Below are 25,082 nucleotides of genomic sequence, written 5' to 3' on the forward strand. Positions count from 1 at the left end.
AGATGTTGTTGAAAATTTTCAATAAATATTTAGTTCGGCCCTCAACTTAGTCCAAGTTTTTAATTTTGGCCCTCCGTGAATTTGAGTTTGACACCCCTGCTCTAAACCTTTCCTCATCACACATCTGTCTACATCTTTTAACCGCTACAAATATCCCTGCTTCTACCAATTCCTCTAGCAGTTTGTCCCCTCCATCTGAAGGAACACACTCCCTGAGGGGGCTTTAAAATCTTTCCCCATTCTCCTTAAATCTTTGTCCTCTAGTTTTCTGACTCATCCGACATGGGGAAAAACACTACTATTTTCCTGATACACCCTCAGCCTCCTTTGCTCCAAAGAGAAAAGTCCCAACCTATCCAACCTCTCCTCATAATTCGTCCCCCATTCTCAGCATCCTCTCTGCACTCTTTCCAGCTTAATATTTTTTCCTGTAGCTGGGTGACAAGTACTACGTACGACACTCCAAGTACCATCTCACCAACATCTTGAAAGGGTGTGGCCTGAAGTCACTATTCCTGAAATCAATGCATTAAATTGATGAAGGGAAATGTGTCAAACACATTCTTCACCACTGTCTACTCATGCCATCACTTTCATGGAACTATGTACCTGTAAACCCCCCCCCCCCCCCGCCAAGTTTCTCTGTTCTACAGCACTTCCCAGGTCCCTAATATTTATGTGCAAGTACCTCCCCAGTTTCACTTTCCAAAGTTATCACTGCAAGGTTTAGAAAGGGATCAATTAATGATGGTATTCATCTCTCTTTAAATGATTGGATGTATTTGTTAAAACAATTAAAACTGCTGTTGGGATGAGTTGTATGGAAACTATTTCATAATGCACTGACTAGACCATACTTACATTAATACTTTCAGCAATGTTTGTTGTGCCATAAAATGAAATAGTTACATTGGAAAGGATGCAGCAAGAAGACACTACATTAATCATGAATATAGGAAATGTGCCCAGAGGAAAGATTAGAGAAGCTTACATTTTACTGTCTGGCCACAAGGAAGCTACAAAGATCAAAGGATATGATATCTTCAATGGGAGAGATAAGCTAAACGCAGTTTATTACTTCAAAGTAATGCAGAAATATCAGACTTTAAGGCATATCCAGGAATTAGTAAAATGTACATTTTCAAAAGGCATCATGAAAATAAAATACTCAATAAGTATTTACTAGTATTAATATTTTAGAGCAAAAAACATTACAGCATAGTACAGGCCCTTTGGCCCTCGATATTGTGCCAACCTATATATCCCTACCAAAAAAAAACCCTTCCTATCATGTAACCCTCTATTTTTCTTTCAATTGTGTGTCTGTCTAAGAGTCTCTTATATGCCCCTAATGTTTCAGCCCCCATCAACATCCTAGCAAGACAGTCCAGGCACCCACAACTCTGTATAAAAAAAAACTTGCCCCTGATGTCTCTGCAAAACTTTCCTCCCTTCACTTGTAGAGGTGTCCCCTGGTGTTTACTATTGCTGGCCTGGGAAAAGGGCACTCACTGTCTGCCTCCCTTATCTATGCCTTATCTAGACCTCTATTAATAAACCTCTATTAAGTCTCCTCTCATCCTTCTACACTCCAAAGAGAAAAGACCCAGCTCTGTTAACCTTGCCTCATAAAACATTTCCCAATCCAGACAACATCCTGGTAAATTTCCTCTGCACCTTTTCCATTGCTTCAACGTCCTTCCTATAATGAGGTGACCAAAACTGAAAACAATACTCTAATACTTTCACCAGCAGATTTATAGAGTTGCAGCATGACCTCTTGACTTTTGAACTCAATCCCCATATTAATGAAGCCCAACATCCCATACGTGTTCTTAATTATCCTATCAATCTGTGCGTTAACTTTGAGGAATGTATGGATTTGGATCCCAAAGCCCTCTGTTCCTCCATACTGTTAAGTATCCAACCATTATCCCTATTATTCTGGCTTGACCTTCCAAATGCATCACTTTACACTTATACAGATTGAACTCTATCTGCCACTTTTCTGCCCAACTCTGCATCCTGTCTATATCCTTTTGTAACCAACAACAGCCTTCAGCAATATACACAACTCTTGCAACCTTCCTATCAACCACAAATTATTGACCCATCCTTCTGCTTCTTCATCAAGGTCACTTGTTTTTTTTTAAATCACAAAGAGCAGATCCCTGCGTAACTCCACCAGTCACTGACCTTCAGGCAGAATACATTCCATCCACTACTATTCTCTGCTTTCTACATACAAGCCAATTTTTAATCCACACAGCCAAGGTTCCATGCCTCATGACTTTCTGAACTCTCATGGAAGACCTTTTCCAATTTTAAAAAAAAATTTAGACATGCAGCACAGTAACAGGCCATTTCAGCCCATGCTGCCCAATTCACTTACATCCCCAGTACGTTTCGAATGATAGCAGGACACCTGAGCTCCTGGGGAAAACTCATGCAGACACGAGGCGAAGGTACTGACAGCACAGCATTTGAACTCTGGTCCCAATCGCTGGCGCTGTAAAGGCATTGCGCTAACCGCTATACTTACTGTGCTGCCTTACTAATGTCTCACTAAAATTCATATACACCACATCTAATTGCCCTATCTTCATCAACTTTTTTAACCTCCTCGAAAAACTAAATTAGGCTTGCAAGGCTCGACCTTACCCTCAAAACGCCAGAACAGACTGTACTTCTCCAAATGATCATCAAGCCTATCCTTAAGGACTCTCTCCAACAGTTTGCACACCACAGACGTAAGACTCACCGGTCTATAATTCCCAAGATTCTCCCTATTACCTTTTTTTTAAAAACAATCAAATAACTATCAAAAAAGTTCATATTAAACAAATATAATGCCACCGACGGACAAGTTAATGCATTGGTGGATAGTTTAGAGGAATTAAAAATATTTTCTCTTTTGACTCTTATCCATTGTGTTTGCTAAAATAAATTGCAAAAGCTAAATACAGAAGGAGATAGCAGTTGGAAGAGAACTGACCAACAATGCATTTCTAATGGGGAAAAATGCAACATTTGGAGTTTTTTTTTTCCCCCAGCAATGCCAGGTGAAATACTGTGTGCAGATAACATAATAAAAGAGTTGCACTAAGTTCATGAGCAACCTGAAATCTCAAGCATTAAATACCGGTACCATACATACACAGCACAGAGAGGTTTAGAGTCAATATTGTAAGCAAAGGTATGCACTTTAAAATTGAAGCTTTAAGATGTGCAAGCGCTCTTTGCAAATTATTCCATGCCAACAGTTGAATTTGATTTGCACCACAACCCTCTCCCTATTTCAAGGGTTACATTTTCAGGTTTTCCATAAGCAGGATTCTTTTAGTGTCAGGTTCTGTGGACAGATTTGATTTCTGTTATTGCACGGAAATGAACCATGGTAGAAGAAACTTAAATAAACTCATTAGCTCTGGTGGGAATGGCCTGAAGAGATTTTACTAAACAGGTTGAGTCAATCATGAATGGGAACCTTGGCTGGAAGTCAGCAATATTTTCTTTCATGCTTGTGACAGACCCATTATTTTCAATTTTAAACTCAGTGACAGAATCAGAGATTTCATATTCATGTTCTTCTTCCCTTCTCCCTCAGCTCAGCAGCATGTATTATCTGAATTAAGTAAAAAGACAATGATACAAGAAAACCCTCAATACCGCAACACTCAATTGATTCAGAAAATGTGAAGCAAAGCACATTTCTTCACTGCAATTCTGTCTGAGAGGTTAGCCAAATGCATAAAAATAATGCAGTATATAGTTTTGTTTTGGATGCCATTAAAGCAACAAAAAAAATACAAAGAAGCTTTCTGTTATTGTGCAGTGTCGTCCTGACCATCAGTGATGAAGCTGGCTTGATTATTCATCAAAGGTGTCAAGTTATAAATCCGTCTTCACCAGCAAAGACACAAATGTTGTTGTACTGAACTATGCTTGTGTGGGGAAAGACAGACATCGAATGTCCAGCAGCACTTTAATCTGATTATTAGAGATTTCTACTGACTGTAGGAGAAGGGAAGATTAAATGAAAAGTAATAAAGAATCAGAGACTCAGCACTGATTCTCACTGTTAGAATTACGAAGATCTGTGCCTCAGTTCTCCCCCAGTTAACATCAGTGTGCAAGTATTAAAGATCTACAGTACCGGTTTATCCAACTGAGTTAGTTTCTAATGGCGGCAAACAAACTACTCTCAGCTCAGAGGCCAAGTGGCTGTAGAATACAAACAGGCTGTGTACATAAAAACTGACAATTAAAAGAAATACAACTTTAAAGTCAGGCTTTAAAATGATAACTAAATACTGAAAGTACTTAACAAGGGTGGCATGGTTGGCGTAGTGGTTAGTGCAACGCATTTATAGCACCAGTGATCAAGACCGAACCGGGATTTGAATCCTGTACAGTCTGTAAAGAGCTTGTACATTCTCCCCATGTCTGAGTGGGTTTCCTCCGGGGGAAACCAGCTTCCTCCCACCGTTATATTTAATTTTTGAAAGCTTAAACAGGATATTACATCATGTAACCACTAAGTGTGGGTGGATGGAGAGTCATCTTTCCATTTCATTAAAATTGCTTGTCTAGCTATCAATGAGGTAAAAGCTGAAATTCAAGAATATATCGTCTTCTCAAGGAAAACCAAACAAAACAATGAAAGGGCATGGTTCTAATTTGATCTTTAAAATCATTGATGAAGTTTGAAAAATATTTTCCAATTTTTTTTTTTCTAAATTAGGGCACTCCCAGAGCTTATGAATCAATGAAGCTTCAAAGGTTTTACACTTAATGCACAGTGGATCAACATCTGCATAAAAACGAGATAATTTGACTTTGGATATGTATATCCTATGCACCACCTCAAATTGTAACAAAATAAGGGGAGTCATTAATCAAGTTAAGAGTGAAAATCCAATTTTGGTCTGAAATTATATATTCAAATCGTGTTCTGAATAATTCTTAATCCCAGTCATTGAGGCTGTTATTAAATCTATTATTATAAATAATTGATATTAATCCATGCTGGAAGAACTGCAAATCCAAAAGTAAATCAAGAATGTTTTTTTTCTTTAATCTAAGGAAAATCAGAAAGCTTAGACTGAACAAAATGCCTAACTTGTAAATATCTTAAAAAAATGTCTATTGGCAAGTTTAAATTTGGCTTTCAATTATACAAAATAAGCAAAATTCTTTCAAATAAAAAATCTTTATAACTTTTGATACCTAATCTATACCATTCTTTAAAACCTGAATCTAACAAAGAAGGTTGAAAATGATAGTTATCTGTAATAGGTCTGGTAAGAGATAAACTATCATAGCCAAAGAATTTCCTTTTTAAAAAAAAGATTAAAATGTTAAATATATTTAATTATACTGGTCAGTGATTTGCATAAATTTGAAATATTCTGTGAAATAAGAGGGAGGTTTAGAAGAATTTTGCATCAAAGAAAAATTGGAAATTTGAGGGTGAAAGAATAAAGGAATGAGGTTCATATATCAAACAATTCTACGACTGATTCCACCTGCATTGAATTCGTCCATCATTATTGAATGAAGATCTACCGGAACCAATGCCTGAAGAGGGCGCACAAAATCAGTGAACTGGTGTGGACTCGAAAGGCCAACATGGCCTGTTTCCGCTCCGTAAATGGTTATAATTATGCTTTACCATGGATCATATCATTAATTAAGATAGAACTCACACTTTTTTTATATACATCAAGGGATTGTTTAATTTTGTCGTATCTATTTTCTATCCAGAATTATACTGGGATATGAGAAAGGGATAAGCTGTTAAATATCATATTTATAGAATTTGATGTCTTAAAAAAACAAGTCAAATAAACAATTACAGATATGTTTTTGATTTACCTTTCATGTTTAATATGTGATATCTACATGATATGACCTGCTGTTTGTTATTATTAGATAACTTTGTACGGAATTATATATTAAACTCAATACAAATAATTCAAAAAGAAAAGAATCCAGGATGGGGCTAAAGTTACAGTTAGACCACCAGACAGCCTTGTAAATTGCTCTGTATCCAAATGTTCATGTTCATTTTTTCTCACAACTTGTAGGTGCACTGCTGAGTTGCAGTCTGATATATGGACAACATTCCAGTACTGTACTGTATTTTGGATAGCATGGTGCTTTTTGTTGATATTCACTTTATTTACCTTGCGATGAGCTTTTCTCATTTAGGCCCTATTTCGATGCTAGTCAGTATTTTGAACTGTGTTAGCAAATGGTGATATAGTTGGGAATAATTGTAATTATTTTCATTGGATCTTAATCAAATAAAAATATAAATGCAGATGCAACTGGAGTTTAGAACCCAAATAATGACTACAATATCCCTTCATGAATGAAATGACTACAAAATGAACTTAACTGTCTTTTTAAAGTAAAATGTTGGCTTGCTATTAAATCCTAATATCACATTAACCTTTGCTTCTAGAAATTAGAAGGGAAACTTTTTTATTATAGTTCTCTAATCTCAGTATCAAATGAGTTTATTGTCATATACAGTAAAACCCCTGGAATCTGGCACCTATGGGGATTGATGGATACCGGATAAGCGAGCTTTCCAGTTGCTTGAGACTGCGTGTTCCATGAATGGAGAACAATGGTGAGTCACGCCAATTTTAAACTTCCGCATTTTTTACCATTTATTTTCCACAATTTTTTTTTAACCAGTTGCTTGAATCCCAGATAACAGATATTTTACTGTACACATGTACAATGTGTCAATGCACCAAAATTCTTACTTGCTGCATTCAAGCAGGTTCATAAAAGATACACCAACTACAATAGTAAAAATTCAAATGACCACAAGCCCAAAAACAGAGAAAATTATAATTAAAATTATTTAAATAAATATTCATCCTTATAGTTAGTACAAGACAAAAAAGTGACATTTCAGTTGGCAGACAGATCTTTTTGTGGCCCTAGAGTATTTTATGGCCAGTGTTAGGGTAGTGCAGGGAGATTGAAGAGCACGATAGCTGTTGGCTAAAAACTATTCTTGATCCTGGAACTGTTGGACTTCAGGGATCAGCAACAAGAGATTGTGACCAGGACAATGGGGATCTTTTATGATGTTGGCTACCCTCAAGGCAGCGCCTCACAGGAATGTATCCAATGGATGAGAGGTCAGTACAACTTGTGAACTTGGCTAGGTATGCCACATTCTGTAATCTCCTGGATTCCTGAGCACTCAAGTTTCTAAAACAGCCCATGATGCAACCAGTCAGTATACTTTCCACAGTCCATCTGTAGAAGTACGATAGAATATTTGACGGCATGCTAAATCTCCTTACACTTCTTCGAAACTAGATCTGTTGGTGTGCATTTTTCCTGGTGGCCTCAACTTGCTGGCTCTGAAGAGTGGATTCCAAGGAGCTTGAAGGTACTAATCCTTTCCACTGCCATCCCTTCAATGAAGACAGGTGTCCCTCAGTCTTCCAAAGGTCCACAATAGGATTCTTGGTCTTGCTGATATCAAGACCAAACAGATTACTGATCTTTATTATGATTTCCTGTTCTTCTGCCAACAAATGTAGCACCACCAGCAAATTTATAGCTTGCAGAATTTTTAGCTATTAATTTGATCTGACGCCTTTTTGTTATACAGTAAATGCTAGATTTTTAATTACAATATGAAAACATGTTAATGTGTCAAAAATATTTCATACTCTGTAAGGTGGTAGATATGAGCAAGTTATTTTTTTAATCCAAAAAAATTAAGAGAACTCTTACTGAACCTCACATATATCTGTGAAACCAACTCAAGAGCTAAAGCAAATGATAATTAAAATATTTTGGATTCAGTATGAAGGCTTCTAAATAATTCAAAAGATTGTGAAGTTTACAGGTTCTAAATTCTTACATCATCAAGGAACATCGTAAGATTCAAAGAGCAAACACCAGTTCCAAAAGTTCAGAATATCTTTTTTTTTTTCTTTGGCTTGGCTTCGCGGACGAAGATTTATGGAGGGGGTAAAAAAGTCCACGTCAGCTGCAGGCTCGTTTGTGGCTGACCAGTCCGATGCGGGACAGGCAGACACGATTGCAGCGGTTGCAAGGGAAAATTGGTTGGTTGGGGTTGGGTGTTGGGTTTTTCCTCCTTTGCCTTTTGTCAGTGAGGTGGGCTCTGCGGTCTTCTTCAAAGGAGGCTGCTGCCCGCCAAACTGTGAGGCGCCAAGATGCACGGTTTGAGGCGTTATCAGCCCACTGGCGGTGGTCAATGTGGCAGGCACCAAGAGATTTCTTTAGGCAGTCCTTGTACCTTTTCTTTGGTGCACCTCTGTCACGGTGGCCAGTGGAGAGCTCGCCATATAATACGATCTTGGGAAGGCGATGGTCCTCCATTCTGGAGACGTGACCCATCCAGCGCAGCTGGATCTTCAGCAGCGTGGACTCGATGCTGTCGACCTCTGCCATCTCGAGTACCTCGACGTTAGGGGTGTGAGCGCTCCAATGGATGTTGAGGATGGAGCGGAGACAACGCTGGTGGAAGCGTTCTAGGAGCCGTAGGTGGTGCCGGTAGAGGACCCATGATTCGGAGCCGAACAGGAGTGTGGGTATGACAACGGCTCTGTATACGCTTATCTTTGTGAGGTTTTTCAGTTGGTTGTTTTTCCAGACTCTTTTGTGTAGTCTTCCAAAGGCGCTATTTGCCTTGGCGAGTCTGTTGTCTATCTCATTGTCGATCCTTGCATCTGATGAAATGGTGCAGCCGAGATAGGTAAACTGGTTGACCGTTTTGAGTTTTGTGTGCCCGATGGAGATGTGGGGGGGCTGGTAGTCATGGTGGGGAGCTGGCTGATGGAGGACCTCAGTTTTCTTCAGGCTGACTTCCAGGCCAAACATTTTGGCAGTTTCCGCAAAGCAGGACGTCAAGCGCTGAAGAGCTGGCTCTGAATGGGCAACTAAAGCGGCATCATCTGCAAAGAGTAGTTCACGGACAAGTTTCTCTTGTGTCTTGGTGTGAGCTTGCAGGCGCCTCAGATTGAAGAGACTGCCATCCGTGCGGTACCGGATGTAAACAGCGTCTTCATTGTTGGGGTCTTTCATGGCTTGGTTCAGCATCATGCTGAAGAAGATTGAAAAGAGGGTTGGTGCCAGAACACAGCCTTGCTTCACGCCATTGTTAATGGAGAAGGGTTCAGAGAGCTCATTGCTGTATCTGACCCGACCTTGTTGGTTTTCGTGCAGTTGGATAATCATGTTGAGGAACTTTGGGGGACATCCGATGCGCTCTAGTATTTGCCAAAGCCCTTTCCTGCTCACGGTGTCGAAGGCTTTGGTGAGGTCAACAAAGGTGATGTAGAGTCCTTTGTTTTGTTCTCTGCACTTTTCTTGGAGCTGTCTGAGGGCAAAGGTCTTTGCCCTCAGAATATCTACATCTTCATCAACCAATTTGAGTGCAGGTAATGAGGATGAACTGGATGCCTTTCGAATCATTAGCTCTCAAATAAACTAAAAATTAGTTGTATTAGGTTAAAAATAGACTGATTTGTGCATTTGAGTCAAGTTGCTGCTCACGATATTACACGGCTAGCATGTTTTATTGGCAGTTTGATACATTGGCTAAATATATGCAGTACCTCATTTTCAAGATGAAAATCGGTGAAAAGAAATCTGAAGGAAATTCAAACAGCGATTTGGATAAAATTGTTTTTTTTTAATAACTCACTGTAGCCTGGTAATTTTGTTATTGGACTTGAAGATCATTACATAATGTCAAGTTTGGAATTTACTTAATACATCTGTGAACCAGCACCCATTAAAATGGCAATGAGAACTTGTGTATTATTCATAGAAAAATTCATCAAAAATTTATGACAATGGAGTCCAACCCTTCGGTCCATTGTATATGCACTGTTAATTGATTAACTCATTTCAGAAAATGGATAGCCCATCACTCCATGGTTTAATGCTTCCTGGCAGTCCACCTGGTAATGAGTGCGGGTATGACAGTGTTTAGAGAGTAGGAATCAGATTTAGGACAGCAATACTGCAAATAACAAAATGCTTCAAATATTCTACATCAACAGAAAGGGCTAGAAATACTCAACTGTCAAGCAGTTTATGTGGAGAAAGAAACATGGTTAATGTTTCATGTATCCTCTTGCACAACTGAAATCTACCACAAATTACCAACTGTGAATGTTTCTTATTTTTTTCCCTCTTCCTTTGATATTTATCTTTTTTTTGCTGCATTTTTTTTGTACCAGGGAAGCTGCAGAAGTAAGATTTTCATTGCATCTGCACTTGACAATAGACTTCATTCATTCAAATTTTTAAAATAGAGAAAAGGTGAAGGGAGAAAATATCAAATTGGAAGACTATGATGGGATGGAATGTAGGGGAGATTAAATGACTAATAGGCTTCTGCAAGAAAGAGGAATGGAATTAGTTAAAATCTGCAAGTAAACAAGTATTAAAGAAATCAGAGTTATACCTTGTCATCCGATCATTTCCATATAATTAGAGAATCATAATCTTTCCTGCATGGGAGTAGTTTATTTTTACATTAAAAATTAGGACACAATAGAACATAGATGATTTGCAGGTTTAGACTTCATTTGGCTCCCTCTTCAGAGAGAGGAATCACAAATGGGCATTTTCTTGGTGACAAAAGCAGTTATTCGCTCTACACTCTTAATGCAAGCATTCTATTAATGAAAAAGTAGATCTGCTTTAGTCACACAAGGCTGAACTCAATTATAGAGATGAGGTGCAGTGGAGTTACGGGCTAAGAAATAGCTACAGCCAGGAAATAAAATGTGATTTGGGCCCTTTTTTCAAGTCACTTATTCTGTGGTATTTTTAGATGTCGATTATAAATGACTGTCAACATTTCATTCTGAAAACTGCCTCTGTAAATTTGTCATGCTGTAATGATATTCTCCTGCAGGCATCTGAGTCTGCACAGGAGCAAATCATTAAAGAGTCATTAAATGGTTTCTCCCTCTATCTCTACCCATCTCCACACACTTTAGGGAGGAAAAAAAACTGCCTGAATTCAGTTTCAAAACCCTCAACTTTATCGTAATTAGAATTAGGAATAACAGAAGGACTGAAGTTGGATCCCACCACACTGACATGTTGAATACGTGGTACACATCCATTTCCTTTGCTTTAAATGAAGAAATTCCTTGTACTGTTGTAAGTTTTACTCAATGGTTATCAAACACTAACACATACATTTCAAAGATGTTTTTTTACAAGAAATCTGTGGTTTAATTAAAACTGATTTTGAACTGGTGTTGTTTGCAAAAGTTTATTTCATTTTAGTTTCTGATTCAGCATCCATGGAAAGGAATAGGCAGTTGATGTTTCAGTGCTGAACTCTTCTTCGGGTATGCTGAAATTCAGGCAGATGTCAGACTAAGTAAATGGGGTTGTAGGAGAGGAAGAAGCACAGCCTACCGAGTGATAGGTGGAAGAAGAGCAAGAAGCAAAGAGGTGATAGGACAATGGGGTAGAGAGTTGGGAAAGATGCTCTCTGAGAGGAGATAGAAAGGGTAGAGACAGTTGAGCGAGATGAAGGAGTCAGAAGGATGACGGAAAGCGAGAGAACAGGGGAAGCGGGTTACTGGAAATTGGAGGTCTATATTGATGCTGTCTGGGTGGAGAAGGACTACGTGGTGTTATTCTCCAATTTACATGTGTCATCAACCTAACCTAGCATGAGCGCACTGAAGAGGCTCATTAGAACCAATCTGCGAATTAAGTACTTTAACTTGGTGGATGAAGTAGGGGAAAGGTGCGCTTAATCAATTTCCCCTGATCCAAGCAGAGAAGGGATCAAATAAAGCTATTTAGCATCATAAAGATTAAGAAGAGTGGATAGAGAAAGACCATTTTGTTAAAATGAGAGAAAAAATTGAGTACAATAGGGAGATGCAATCATGGATTGGGCTCAATTACTCTAGCATGGATCTTGTCTAAATGGGCTGAAACATATTCTTCCATGCAATTATCTTTGTGACTCTCTGGATCTAATGATCCAGGTTGTAAATATTATGCAGGATACTGAGGCTAACTGATTCAAATTTCCAATAAAATTGTGCAATTTGCATGTAACATCATCTAACTTTCTCATGTATAAATAAAGGTATTCCATCTGTTACATGCAGTAATTGGATACTTTCTAAATCTGAATTCTCTCATGCAATCTTTGAGATCTGCTTGAAACAATTCCTTTTCTTTCATTAGTAATTCTTTACCAAGCCCAGCCCATTTCCAAAGGATTCAATTCTTCTTGGGGGCAATTGCATAAGCAATAGACCATGATTCTCTCGACCTGCTTGTAATTCTGTATGCAATTCCCTGTATAATGAACATCAAAGTACAATTGCACCTTCAAGATTATCACTAGCTAGCCTTAGCAGAGGCAAAAAAATGTATAATGTCAACTTGGAAAATGGAAGAGAGCCTGAGAATACAGCAATGGTACATGGAAATGAATAAATGTATTTCATTGGAAAAAAATAACATATAATTTAAAAAATAAAGTCACATTATTTGAACAAATTTGGGAACCATACATGGAACATAACAGAGAGGGCTTGCCTTGGACCTCCACCCCCTTGATAAGAAGACAAAACGACTTGATTCAGTGTGTAAAAGTGTATGATACATTATTCTTGTTTATTTTTCATTGTGTGATGACATTGTTTAATGGCTTTATTGTATTGTATATGTTGAATGTTTATTGGTTTTGGAGGGGTTGGGAAGGGGGGAGGGAGGGTAGGGGGGGGGGGAAGGGAGAAAATGCCACTGTGTATATTTAATGAGAAACGTTTGTATATATTTTGGTTGATATAGTTCACAGTGTGAAAAATTTTTAAAATATTTTAAAAAAGATTATCACTAGCTGATGAAGAGTGGAAATTAACATGAAATGGAAATAGATAGGGCAGTTACAGGCTTATCCAAGTCTTTTAAGCCAAAGGTAAACAAATAATGCCAAACTAGAGCAGAAAATGTTTGACATATAGTACTAAAGAAGACAATGGGAATTTACCAAATACATTTCACATGCATTCACAAACAACAACAAAAAAATAAATCAGTTACACTTTTGTCATACTTCAGAATGAGGGTTAATTTGTCCTTTACCTTTTGAGGGCTCGAGTATTTACAACATTTTTATAAAAACCCAATTATAATTTTAAAATATTTTTAAAATGTTAAATTCAAGTACCCTCTAAATACTTGCCAGTATTATAAATCATTTTAAATAGCAACCACTGTCTAATTGTTAATTTTCATTGTAGCCACCAGGACCCTGAAAATCTGAACACATTTTAATTCCACCAAGTTTACAAATGATAGGACAGGATAGAAAAAAAAGAGTTCATCACGAGGGCTTTGGTGAAAACTTTTTTCGCGAATGTCAACTCTGTTAACAGATGCCACCTGCCCCAATAAAAATATCCAGTATTTTGTTTTTACCTCTCAGAATCACAAAATAGTTACACGTGTTCTGTCTTTCAATTCTATCAAGGTCTATGCCCAAATAATTCAGGTGGTCCCACACTCCTTGACTCTCCACACAACTCTGAGCATTCTTTTCTTTCAGATACTCATCCAGCTCCATTCACAATTAAATCAAAGTTCCCCATTACCTCAGATTGCAGATTTATTGCCAGAGTGCATACATGACATCATACAACTCTGAGATTCCTTTTCTTTAAATATAAATAAAAATTAATTCTTTTTTCTTGTGGGCACAGCAGAATTACCACTAATTGGTAGTCCAAAAATTAACTGCACACAGTGTGAACATGTAACTAATCAAAAGAACTGTAAACAGATAACGAATGCAAACAAGCTAACTGTGCAATACAGGGAGAACAAAGAAAATAAATAAAGTGCACAAGTAAGAGTCCGTAAATGAGTCCCTGATTGAGTTTGTTGTTGAGGAGTGATGGTGGAGGGGTAGCAGCTGTTTCTGTACCTGGTAGTGCAAGCTTTTCTTTCACCTATACCTCTTTCCTAATGGCAGCAGCGAGAACAGAGCATATGCTGGATGGTGTGGGTCTTTGATGATTGCTGCTGCTCTCCGACGGCAGCGTTCCTTGTTCAATAGTGGGGAGGGTTTTGCTTGTAATGTCCACTACTTTTTGGAGGGCTTTACAATCAAGGGTGTGGGTGTTCCCATACCAGACCGTGATGTAGCCAGTCAGCACACTTTCTATCACACAACTGTAGAAATTTGCCAGCGTTTCTGATGTCATGCTAAACCTTCGCAACTCCTGAGGAAGTAGAGGCACTGACATGCTTTCTCCATTGTTGTGTTGGGTCCAGGAAAAATCCTCCAAGATAGTGACTCCCAAGAACCTAAATTTGCTCACCCTCTCCACCTCTGATCCCCCAATGATCACTGGATTGTAGACCTTTGGCTTTCCCTTCCTGAAGTCAACAATCAGCTCCTTAGTTTTGGTGACACTGAGTGCAAGGTTATTATTGGTGCACCATTCAGCCAAGTTTTCAATGTCCATCCTGCATGCTGTCTCATCCCCATCCTTTGTACAACCCACTCCTGTAGTATTGTTGACAAATTTGTAGATGGTGTTATTGTCATACCAAGCTACACAGTTGTAGGTGTAAAGTGAGTAGAGCTGGAGGCTAAGAACACAACCCTGTGGTGCTCCACTACTGATGGAGATTGTGGAAGAAATGTTTGTACCAATCTTCACTGATTGTAGTCTGGAAGTAAGGAAATCCATGATCCAATTACGGGGTGGGGAGTTAATTTACTGATCAGTTTTGAGGGGATGATAGTGCTAAATGCCGAACTGTGGTTGATAAAGAGCATCCTGATGTACACATCATTACTTAACCATTATTTCCAAACCTGAAACACTCAAAGCTTAAAAAGCAAGTTCCTCGTCCTACTTGTGATTTTTTTTTAACCCCAATCTCTTTCCTGGTTCCTAATCCTCTCCCCAGTTGGACTATTTTCTCTCCAGTTTATCAATACCTTTCATGTTTTCAAGTACCTCCTTCAGATCTCCTTGGACACCTCCTTTGCTCCGTTACCAACTCCAGTCTCTCCACCTATCCACCTTTTCAAAGACCCTCATTTCCAGAATCATGCCAGTGCATTCCTTCTCCAACCCCCTCTCCTTGAAATCTTATTGCTCCATAGGTCTTACAGCTAAATATGCACCCAAAATACTGCAGATGAAGCTGAATCGGTGTTTTATCAAGGTTTGCCATAATTGCTTTGCTCTTGTGCATTATTCCTCTGCATAGAAACTTGGGATCCTGCATGCTATTTCCAATCACTTTATTAACCTGCCCTGCAACTTTCAGTGAAATACATTTCAGATTTCTTGGCTCTGAGACTCTTAAAATTCTAACCTTTCACCTCTCTAAATGTAATGCTTCAAATTTCTCAGCATTAAATTTCATCTGCATTCCACCAGCCAGACCATGGTCTCTCATCTATTTCTATCCTCCCGATTGTTCACTCAGCTTCTAAGTTTTGTGACATCTGCAAATATAGAAACCAAATCAAATCACGAATATGTTGGCAGGGCACTTAGAGCCGACTTCCCTCCAATTTAAAGGAGGCTCTCAGTGCTTTCTGTTTCATAGACAATTTTCTATCTTACAATATTTTTTTAAACTGCGTGAACCTTAATTTTGATGCCGAGATACCTTATCAAAAGGCTTTAAAATCAAACTTTGCCCATGTCTTGAGTATTTTGTTTTATGCGTTGCTATCTTTCCTGCTTTTGGTGTGTGATATCATTCAAGCAACTGAATTTAAAGGAATACCCAAGAGTCAGCTCAGAAGAATCCAATTTGTGCGCCTTACTAAAGCATCTGCTAACTCCTCGGGAGATGACAAGTGTAAAGGGAAGCCTGCTGGGAGGACACTGTACCGTTATAATAAAATTTGATTTGAGTTCAGCACTCGGCTCAGCGCTGAATTCTGTGTCCAGCAGTTTCTTGTTATCCTAGATCACTTTAAAACACCTATTCTGAAAAAGACTCCGGATTACAAAGTCAAATATCTTACAGATACTCGTTTCTCTTCCTCACAAGACACTTGGTTAAATCTCTCAGACACAATTTTTGTAAGCTTTCTCTGCCGCATTCACCACTGAGGTGTACTCAGATGTTGTTACTGCTGGTAATCTGGGAAATAACAAGATGGCACTTTATATAAATAATTAATTTGTGCTTTCATCTAAATTTGATGTTTCTGAAACAACAACTGTCTTCGTTTTGAAAATATCATGTGCCAGCAGGAAAATATGTACAAATATGCTATCAACAGTGAGGTTCCAAGGCAGCTTGAATGCAACTGCAATCAATTTTACCCCTCCCACCCCCATGCTATCCATAGCATATACATTATCTATATAGGAGATAAAAGCTTGACAAATGAATGAGTACGACAAACACATCAGTTAAATGTGCCGACATTAAAAGTTTGTTTCATTTCAATGCCTCCTTCTCTTCGCAGATTCCCTCTGGCATTGCTGGGCATGGGTTTGTTTCACAATGTTTATGCACATCAGGGGGAAAAAATAACAGTCGACAATCTTATTACAATGGTACCGTTGGGAACTGAATTCCATAACACGATGTATTATTCTGGGAAATTACAGATAACTGGTTATCATACCCCTGCCTCTCTACCATCTACATCTCTTGCACTTCAGGTTTCTTTTTCAAAAGCAGAAACTTAGTATGATGCAAACAAAAAACACGATGCTAGACAAACTCAGCAGGTCAAACAGTATATTTTATATAACATAGATAAAGATACATAACTAACATCCCATTTATATATGAATTCTGTTATCTTTCCACCTACTGCATGTAGTCCAATTTGTGCCATGAGGGGGAATGCCACCCCACACACAAAAAGAGAGGTGATAAACTTTGCCTGGGCTGCCTAGTAATATTTTTTGAAATCAGGTAATTTTAAACCACCCCCCCAAACCCCAAACTATAATCCCACGGCAACTTTTCCATGGAGTCCTTGCCACTTTACCGTTGATAGAATGAACCTTTTGCAAATAAAGCGGCACCTACAAAATGCACGACAAAGGTGAGGAGGGAAGAGGCCCGATGAACTAAAACTCTACCAAGATGTCATATTTTGAGGTGATGTTTTCCCATTACTTTCCAGTATTTTGGTGCAGAATGTTATGCTTGTTCAATAGATACACATTCCTCAGTTCTTTCAACATAATTTTTTTTAAATTCCTTCAAACTGCAAGCCAGAGCTCAGCAAGTTAATAATTGATGGAATAATTGAATAAATAAGTTAAACAAGAATAAAATAGCATACTGATCAGCTTGCTGAAACATAGGTCAATAATCTCAGTTCTATTATAAAATACACTTCTATTATGAAATTCCTTGTGCAATATATCCCCCACAGAAACCAAAGATGGGGGTTATATTGCATCTCAATGATTGAATTTCTTGTGAATATTTACATAAACCAGGGTTTAAAGTTTAGTTTATTTGGCATTTATGACCAGATAAATTTGTATTGGGATCCTCAGATGGAAGACATTTCAGACAGTGCACATTTATTGTGGGAGCATATCACATGAGAAAGCAAAACATTTAGCAATGATCATCTAAGAATACAAGATGGAGGAGCTGTATTCAGCAATATGGTCCATAGAGCCTGCTCCATCATTCAAATTATTTTTCTCCCTCAACCCTTTTCTCCTGCCTTCTCCCCAAGAATCTATCAACCTTTCCTTTAAATATAGCCAGTGACTTGGATCCACAGCTGTCCATGGCATCAAATTCTACAGATCCACCATCCTCTATCTTGGAGAGAAAAGTAAACTCTATTAACAGCATTAACCAATTCCATTAACTAACATCTCACGCAAGTATGTTTACACATGCACAAGTATTAAATAAGGAAATAACTGTCTTAAGCTGAAACTGCATAGGCTGGTATCTGAAAAAAATTCAAGGAGATAATGTTTGATTTTGAACATATTTTACAACATAAAACATTACAGCACAGAACAGGCCCTTTGGCCCATTATGTTGTGCTGACCCTCATTATATTACGCATTAAAATAATTTACTCAAGTCACTTTCAGTTAACCCCTCACTTTAATGTTTCCAGATAAGTCCTGTCAGTTACTGCTCTGGGTTTTGTCTGTCAAACAAGACCTGTCTTCTCCAGACCATGGTTTTCTCAAAACCTGTCTGCTTTTGTTGCTTCAACTCGAAGTCGATTTGTGATTTGAATTCCATTTCAATTCTTTTTGATTTTCTCACACAATAAATTTGAACTTGAGAATGCCCAAATGCTCAGTTTCTACTGCACAACCAAAAACTTCAACATGTACATACAAATTAGGTGCAGGAGGATATCCTCAGCATTTTGACGACTGTCATTTAATAAGGTCATGGCTGCAACTTCAACTCAACAACACCATCAAAATGTGGTAACATTTTATGACCTTCGGAAAAAGTTCAAAATAGTTATCACCTTCTCAGGAATTTTTTTGCCTCATCTTTTAAACAGGAACCCACAAGTTTAGATTCCCCCACAAGAGGAACCGTCCTCTCCACATCCATCCTATGAAGATCACTGTCCTGGAGGTATCAAGGTATAATTATGGCTCTTTATGTGCCCAAAACTCCATCTCCACAGCTTAAAATGTAAGTGTTAAGAGAGGAGTCAGAAGAATAAATGCACAAGAAATACTGGCCATATGTAAGGTCAGGCAACAGCTGTGGAGAGAGGACCAAAGAGATTTTGCTCCAGAAGATACTCTGGTGGAAAGACACAATCATACCTTAGTCTTTGAAGCAGGTAAACATCAAGGAATAATCATATATTTTTAAAGTGAATAAACAGTATTACCAATACTAGCTGAGGCTGGTGCACCATTTGCAATAAGGGCCACATACCAAGGAGAAACAATGGAATATTTGTGACATGCCAAACTATTTATGAAATATTATGCACAGTTCCTATTGATAAAAATTTGATAAAATCAATTTTCTTAGAATTTGACTGCACTGCCAATCGAACAAGCTGAAGGCTGAGGAACACAAAAGTTTTTAGTTAAGAAAATAAAGTAGACATTACCAATCAAGATTAATTCATTTATATCAAGATTTTCTGATACTTAATCTGAAGGAGTCTTAAGATTTAATGCATGTTTTCTATTCCACAGCAAGTGTTCCAAGAGAAAATTGATTTGTTTCCATATCAACTGAGTCTACATTCTGAAAAAGAAAATTCCACGAAAAAAAATTTACTGGGACAGAATCGTACAAAAATAATCCTCTGCTCAAAAGAAATAGCAATGCAGAGATACTTGCGCTCACAACCCATTGTTCTTTTCATTTTTTGACAAGCTTTTGAAATTGCAGTCAGCATACAACAAGAATTTTTTTAACAATTAAAATGAGAGATCTTCATTGTAAGAACTAAATTCATTTAAATAAAATGCACAGGCAGTTGAAGATTGTCAGTCAATTTTGGAATTTTCTTGGAAGAATCTGGAAGATCCAACATTTCTCTCAAAAGATTAGAAAACGTTAATGTCATTGTTCAGTAAAAAAAATGCCACTCTGCTAATTTACACGTGTCACTTAAATAACATCAGCCTTTTTTTTTGCCTTCATCACAAAGGAATCAAAGGCAAAAAGATTTGTGTCTGCTTCATAACCTTTGTGCATGTTAACCTACTTTTAATTTAATGGTGCCTCCCCAGTATCCTCAGCATCTCACAAATATCTCTGCTCTCTCAAATACCATCTGCTGGGATTTATTTATGTTAAGCCCTTTTAGCTGGTCTCGGATTAATATTGAAGTACGAATTTTCCCTTGTTGTTTTTGAGGGGAGAGCAAATCATTCCCTTCCTCCCTGATGAATACTTGAAGTAATTGTTCACAATATTTATCCCCCAATCCTGCTCCCACCATAAACACATCTAATTGCCTTTTGAATCCGCTTATTCAGTCTGCTTCAATGGTCCTCCTTCATGACTTCCTGCACGATTTAGTTCCTTTGGATGAAAATTTCTGCCTGACTTTTTATTCCCATATCACATTTACAAGTGTTCATTAACCCACTACGTGAACATACTCTCACAAAAATAATTTGCCTGATCAATTTTCCTCATTCTTTATAGTTTTGATTGAATTACCAAAAACAAAATTAATTTTTTCCATGATATACAACATTAACTAAATTAGCATTTTCTCATTACAAACTGCTGATATCCAGAATTTTTAATTGCTTGCATCTGCACCTCTCAGGGGTAATAACATGGAACAAAGAACATTAAAGCACAGAAAAAGGCCCTTTGGCCCTTCTAGCCTGTGCTGAACCATTATTCTTCCTAATCCCACTGACATGCACACAGACTACTGCCCTCTATACCCCTCCTATCCATGTACTTATCCAAATTCTTCTTAAATGTTAAAATTGAGCCTGCATTCACCACTTCGGCTGGCAGCTCAGTCCACACTCCCACCACTCTGTGTGAAGAAGTCCCACCACTCTCTGAGTGAAGAACTTCCCCCAAAACCTTTCCCGTTTCACCCTTAAGCCATGACCTCTGTTTTGCATTTCACCTACCCTCAGTGGAAAAAGCCTATCTCGGTTTACTCTGTCAAAACCCCTTATAATTTTAAATACCTCTATCAAATCTCCTCTCATTCTTGCATGCTACAGGGAATAAAGTCCAAACCTGTTTAACCTTTCCCTGTAACTCAGTTCCTGAAGTCCGGGCAACATCTGAGTAAATCTTCTCTGCACTCTTATTGATATCTTTCCAGTAGTTAGGTGACCAAAATTCCACTGTGACACCACTTCATTATTTGTCATTAGGTGACTAGAACTGCCTACTGTACTGCTTGTATCCACAATTATCCCTCGGATTATCAGTATATCAGAATTTCACCCTTTCAACTTGTCATGAACAATGTCTTATCAAGACTTCCTTGTGTTTTTTGCCAGAAAATTTGATGTGGCATACCCACTATGCCTGATAAACTAATTACTGTAATATTTTATGTTGCTGTAAAACTAATTAATGATCCTGAAAATACCTGCTCCTGTAGTCAGGTACGAGAGAAATTACTGTAGTTCACAAGAGTGACTAAAAGGTCAGAACCAACAAAGAATGTGGTCAATAACACCTGCTCGAAAGTGAGCCTTACGTTACCATATCTTTAGAAGTGCAAAGCTGCAATTTTTTAAAACCCTCATCATCTCTTGGTTCTGACTTTTGTACCACTCTTGTCCAACATACAATAATTTCCCAGGTACCCTAATACCAGAGCTGATTATTATTTTTTTTTTTAAAACTGATCTCTTTATGGAACTACAGATGAGTGATAGAGAAACTGCAGGTTCGTGAATTTCACGTCAATTGTAGACAAGTTATTGGACAGGATTCTATGATCAGGATCTACCCGAATTTGGAAAGACAGGATTTATTAGAGATAGTCAGCTTGTATTTGAAGTGATCAAAAATATTGGTGATGACAGGGTAGTAGATGTTATGTACATGGACTTATAGCAAGATCATTGACCACGTCTCACAGGGTAAGCTGTTTAGGACATCAGGTCGCTTGGGATCCAATACGAGCTGGCCAACTGCTTACAGAATTGGTCATGATAGGAAATCGAGGATGGTAGTGGAGGATTGTTACTCAGATTGGACACCTGTGGCCAATGGTTCACCGCAAGGAACGGTGCAGTGTCTACTGTTGTTTGCCATCTATATTAAACTATGAATTTCAATGTGGTTAGTAAGTTTGCAAATAGAGCCAAAATTGATGGTACAGTGGACAGAGAAGAAGGTTACAACCTTACAATGGGATCTAGATGAACTTGGAAAGTGGGTCAAGGAATGGAAAATGGAATTTAACTCTGACAAGTACGAGATGTGGCAATTTGGTAGGTTAAACCAGGGAAGAGTTTGTACAGTGAACAGTGGGACCCGGGAGAGAACAAAGAGACTTGTGGGTACATGTGCATAGTGTCATAAAAGTTGTGACAGGTGGTTAAGAAGGTGTTTGACAGGTTTGCCTTCATTGGTCAGGGCACTGAGTACAGGAGCAGAAATTACATTTTATAAAAGTACAAGATATCGGGGAGACTTCATTTGGAGTATTGTGCACAGTTTTGGTCAATCGCCTATTAAACTGAAAAGGGGGAAAAGGTTCACAAGAATGCTACTGGCAGTGATAGGGTGCATTATAAGGAAAGACAGGAACTTTTATCTCAGGAGCATAGGAGGCCAAGGGTGAAGTTTTCAACTCATAAGGGATCACAATTTCTTCCCACTGGTACCTTTGGGTTGAAAATGTATAAAAGCCTGAAAACCAGCATCTTTAGGCTCAAAACATCTATCAGACTCTTGAAACTCCCTTGGTTACACAAATCATGGACTGATCGAACAGCACAGAAGGGCTGTGTGCATGAATGTAAGTCACTTTTTTTCCCCCACACTTTGATTATTGTGACTATTTATCATCTATTTATTGTCTCTTAAACCCAACACCCAACCCCAACCAACCATTTTTCCCCTGCAGCCGCTGCAACCGTGTCTGCCTGTCCCGCATCGGACTTGTCAGCCACAAACGAGCCTGCAGCTGACGTGGACTTTTACCCCCTCCATAAATCTTCGTCCGCGAAGCCAAGCCAAAGATTGTCTCTTAATTTAATGCAATTAGCTTGCTATTTATTGAATGTCCTTCAAGTATCTGTTAGGCAGCGGAGGTAAGTATTTTGCTGCAAATGTACAATATACAATGTCTTTGACCAAAAAATAATTATTGTTATTAAAAAGAACAAATCGTGAGCAATCCTGCTACCCTATCGCAAGGTTAAAACCTATAGGGTGTCACAATCTGAAAATCTTCAAAACTCAAGAAACAGAATGCAGGAACTAAAGCCAGCTTAGTGCACAATCATTTAACATGATGGTAGAAATTATAAAAGGAAATCCACAAGATTCAGTCTCTTTGAGGAATGAACAATTAATAAATGTTAGTGATTAATACCAGGTAGTATGGGAGAATCTGCTAAATTGTGGCTGTGAAATGCAATGAGATCCTACTCGGGTGCATAAATCGGAGGAAATAAGAGAAAAGTGAACAGATGGCGCATGAAATGAGTCAAGAGAAAATGACAGGGAAAAAATTCCAGACGGCAAATATATTGCTATGAAAAAAACCTTAATTTGAAGGATGGCGTGTGACAATAACTATATTGGGTCCCAAAGTTGTGAAGACAGTAGATATCCCTCAATGCACCACTGTCATCAACTCTGGCTCAATACTATCCACATCTAGGATGCTGGCACTGTTCTCACCAAGTCAGGGGGCTGAGGGTCGTCCATTTCCAGAGACTTGCACAGAGAAATCCAAGTTAATACCACAGTGTAATACTGAAGGAAGGCTGCACTGTGGGAAGTGGCATCATTTGGACTAAACATTAAATTGAGAACTCCCATCCTTGGGTGGACTTAGAAAAATGATATGGCATTACCTTGTAGAGCATACGGGTTATCCCAAAGGTTGGCTAGTATTTACCCTTTAATCAACATCACAAAAGACTTAATTATTGGACTGTGATTAGATACACTTCAGTGTTAAAAGTTTCTGAAACAAAAACTAAATTTCAGAATGTACTTCACTGGCCAAACTATTCTAGGAAATACCAGGTGCCAAAAGGCACCATTCTAAATGCTAGCTTGCCTTTCTTTTCAATGAGAATTAACAAACATGCCAGCAGCAGGTATCAGGTAAATCTGTAAGCAAGATGCCAAACTGGAAAAATTACAATATCGGATAACAGGCTTGTTAAACAGCGCAAGCAAACATCACTGAGCAATCAAGCAACATTAGATCAGATTAAAAAGCTGCAGAATTGCCAAATCGAGGCACAAAAGGTGATGGACAATTAGAAGGTGACACCATGAAAATTCTCCTGATGGCAGAGTTTGGCAGAAGAGCAAATGTTAAGACCCAGGTATTTGCAAACATCTACAGCTGGAAATGCCAAGTGGATACTTTCCCCTGACATCCCAAGCATCGCAGAAATGGAGTTTCAGCTAATTTCATTCACTCTGGGATATCAAAGCTTAAACATCTTGACAGCATCCCAGCTGTAGTGCTGCATGTGTTCATGAACCAGCCTTGCCTCTGGCCATGTTGTCCCAAATGCTGTACCAGCATGAAGCTGACAAGGTGGAAGGTTGCCCATGCCTTCATCCACAAAAAGCAGAAAAATTCCACAGGGCTTATTGGTCTTTTCTTGAATGTCAGTACAAGAAAGTTGATGTTCAGTAACTACAATCATCTTCCTATAAGACTGTCAGCAAGGAGCAGCTTCATCACCCATCACCCTCCCACATACTCACCCCTGCCATTAACCTTAAAGGAGTGGAGGCGGTAGGGACCTGGCCATACTGAGGACCGAGACAGATGTGGGGGGTTGGAAGACCTCTCTTTGAAGATTGAATAAAAGAGCAATTTAAAGTATCAAAATAAAAAAAAACCAATCGAGTTAAAAATAAAAGATTGATGGGTAAGAAGAATAAGACCCAGAAAAATAAAACTGAAGAAGCTCAAAAGTCTCCAAGATCATCACAAGGGAATGGTGAGGAAAGTGTAGCCATGATATCAGCAAAAACCCAAGGAAGTGGGGGTTTAACACAGAATTTCCAAACAATGATGGAATTTATAGAGGTCTGAGTGAACGATTCTCAAAGTTTACGGGGCCCATTCCTGTGAAGCAGTAAAATTCAGTTGGTTTCTTCCATACTTCTCTCCAATCGACTGCATAAATATTCACATTCATGTGTTATCTGGAAGCCTTTTAAAAGTTACTATTGTATCTGCTTCCACTACTCCTCCAGGCAGCTTAGAAGGAGGCAGGCTCTGATAACTTGCTCACCTATAATACCTTTGGCTTCTTCAGGATAACGTGGCTCCAAACCTCACTACACCCAGAGTTCAAATGCAAACAAAAAGAAATGAATAGCTCAATTCTGACGGCAAGGTTACAGTAACTGCTTTAATA

General features: G+C 38.4%; 1 protein-coding gene and 1 long non-coding RNA gene across 2 annotated transcripts in view; one reads left to right on the plus strand and one right to left on the minus strand.

Annotated features, from left to right (window-relative positions):
• LOC138744047 (serine/threonine-protein kinase BRSK2) overlaps positions 1–25,082 on the minus strand; it is a 783,696-nt gene that overhangs the window by 705,535 nt on the left and 53,079 nt on the right. The gene's annotated exons all lie outside the window — the stretch shown is intronic.
• On the plus strand, positions 7,169–19,409 carry LOC138751540 (uncharacterized). The gene is made up of 3 exons (XR_011350035.1): positions 7,169–7,420; positions 11,019–11,184; positions 19,212–19,409. It is a non-coding gene; the product is annotated as an uncharacterized lncRNA (long non-coding RNA).

Source organism: Narcine bancroftii, chromosome 1 (assembly GCF_036971445.1).
Source record: "Narcine bancroftii isolate sNarBan1 chromosome 1, sNarBan1.hap1, whole genome shotgun sequence".
In the NCBI taxonomy this organism is placed as follows: Eukaryota; Metazoa; Chordata; class Chondrichthyes; order Torpediniformes; family Narcinidae; genus Narcine; species Narcine bancroftii.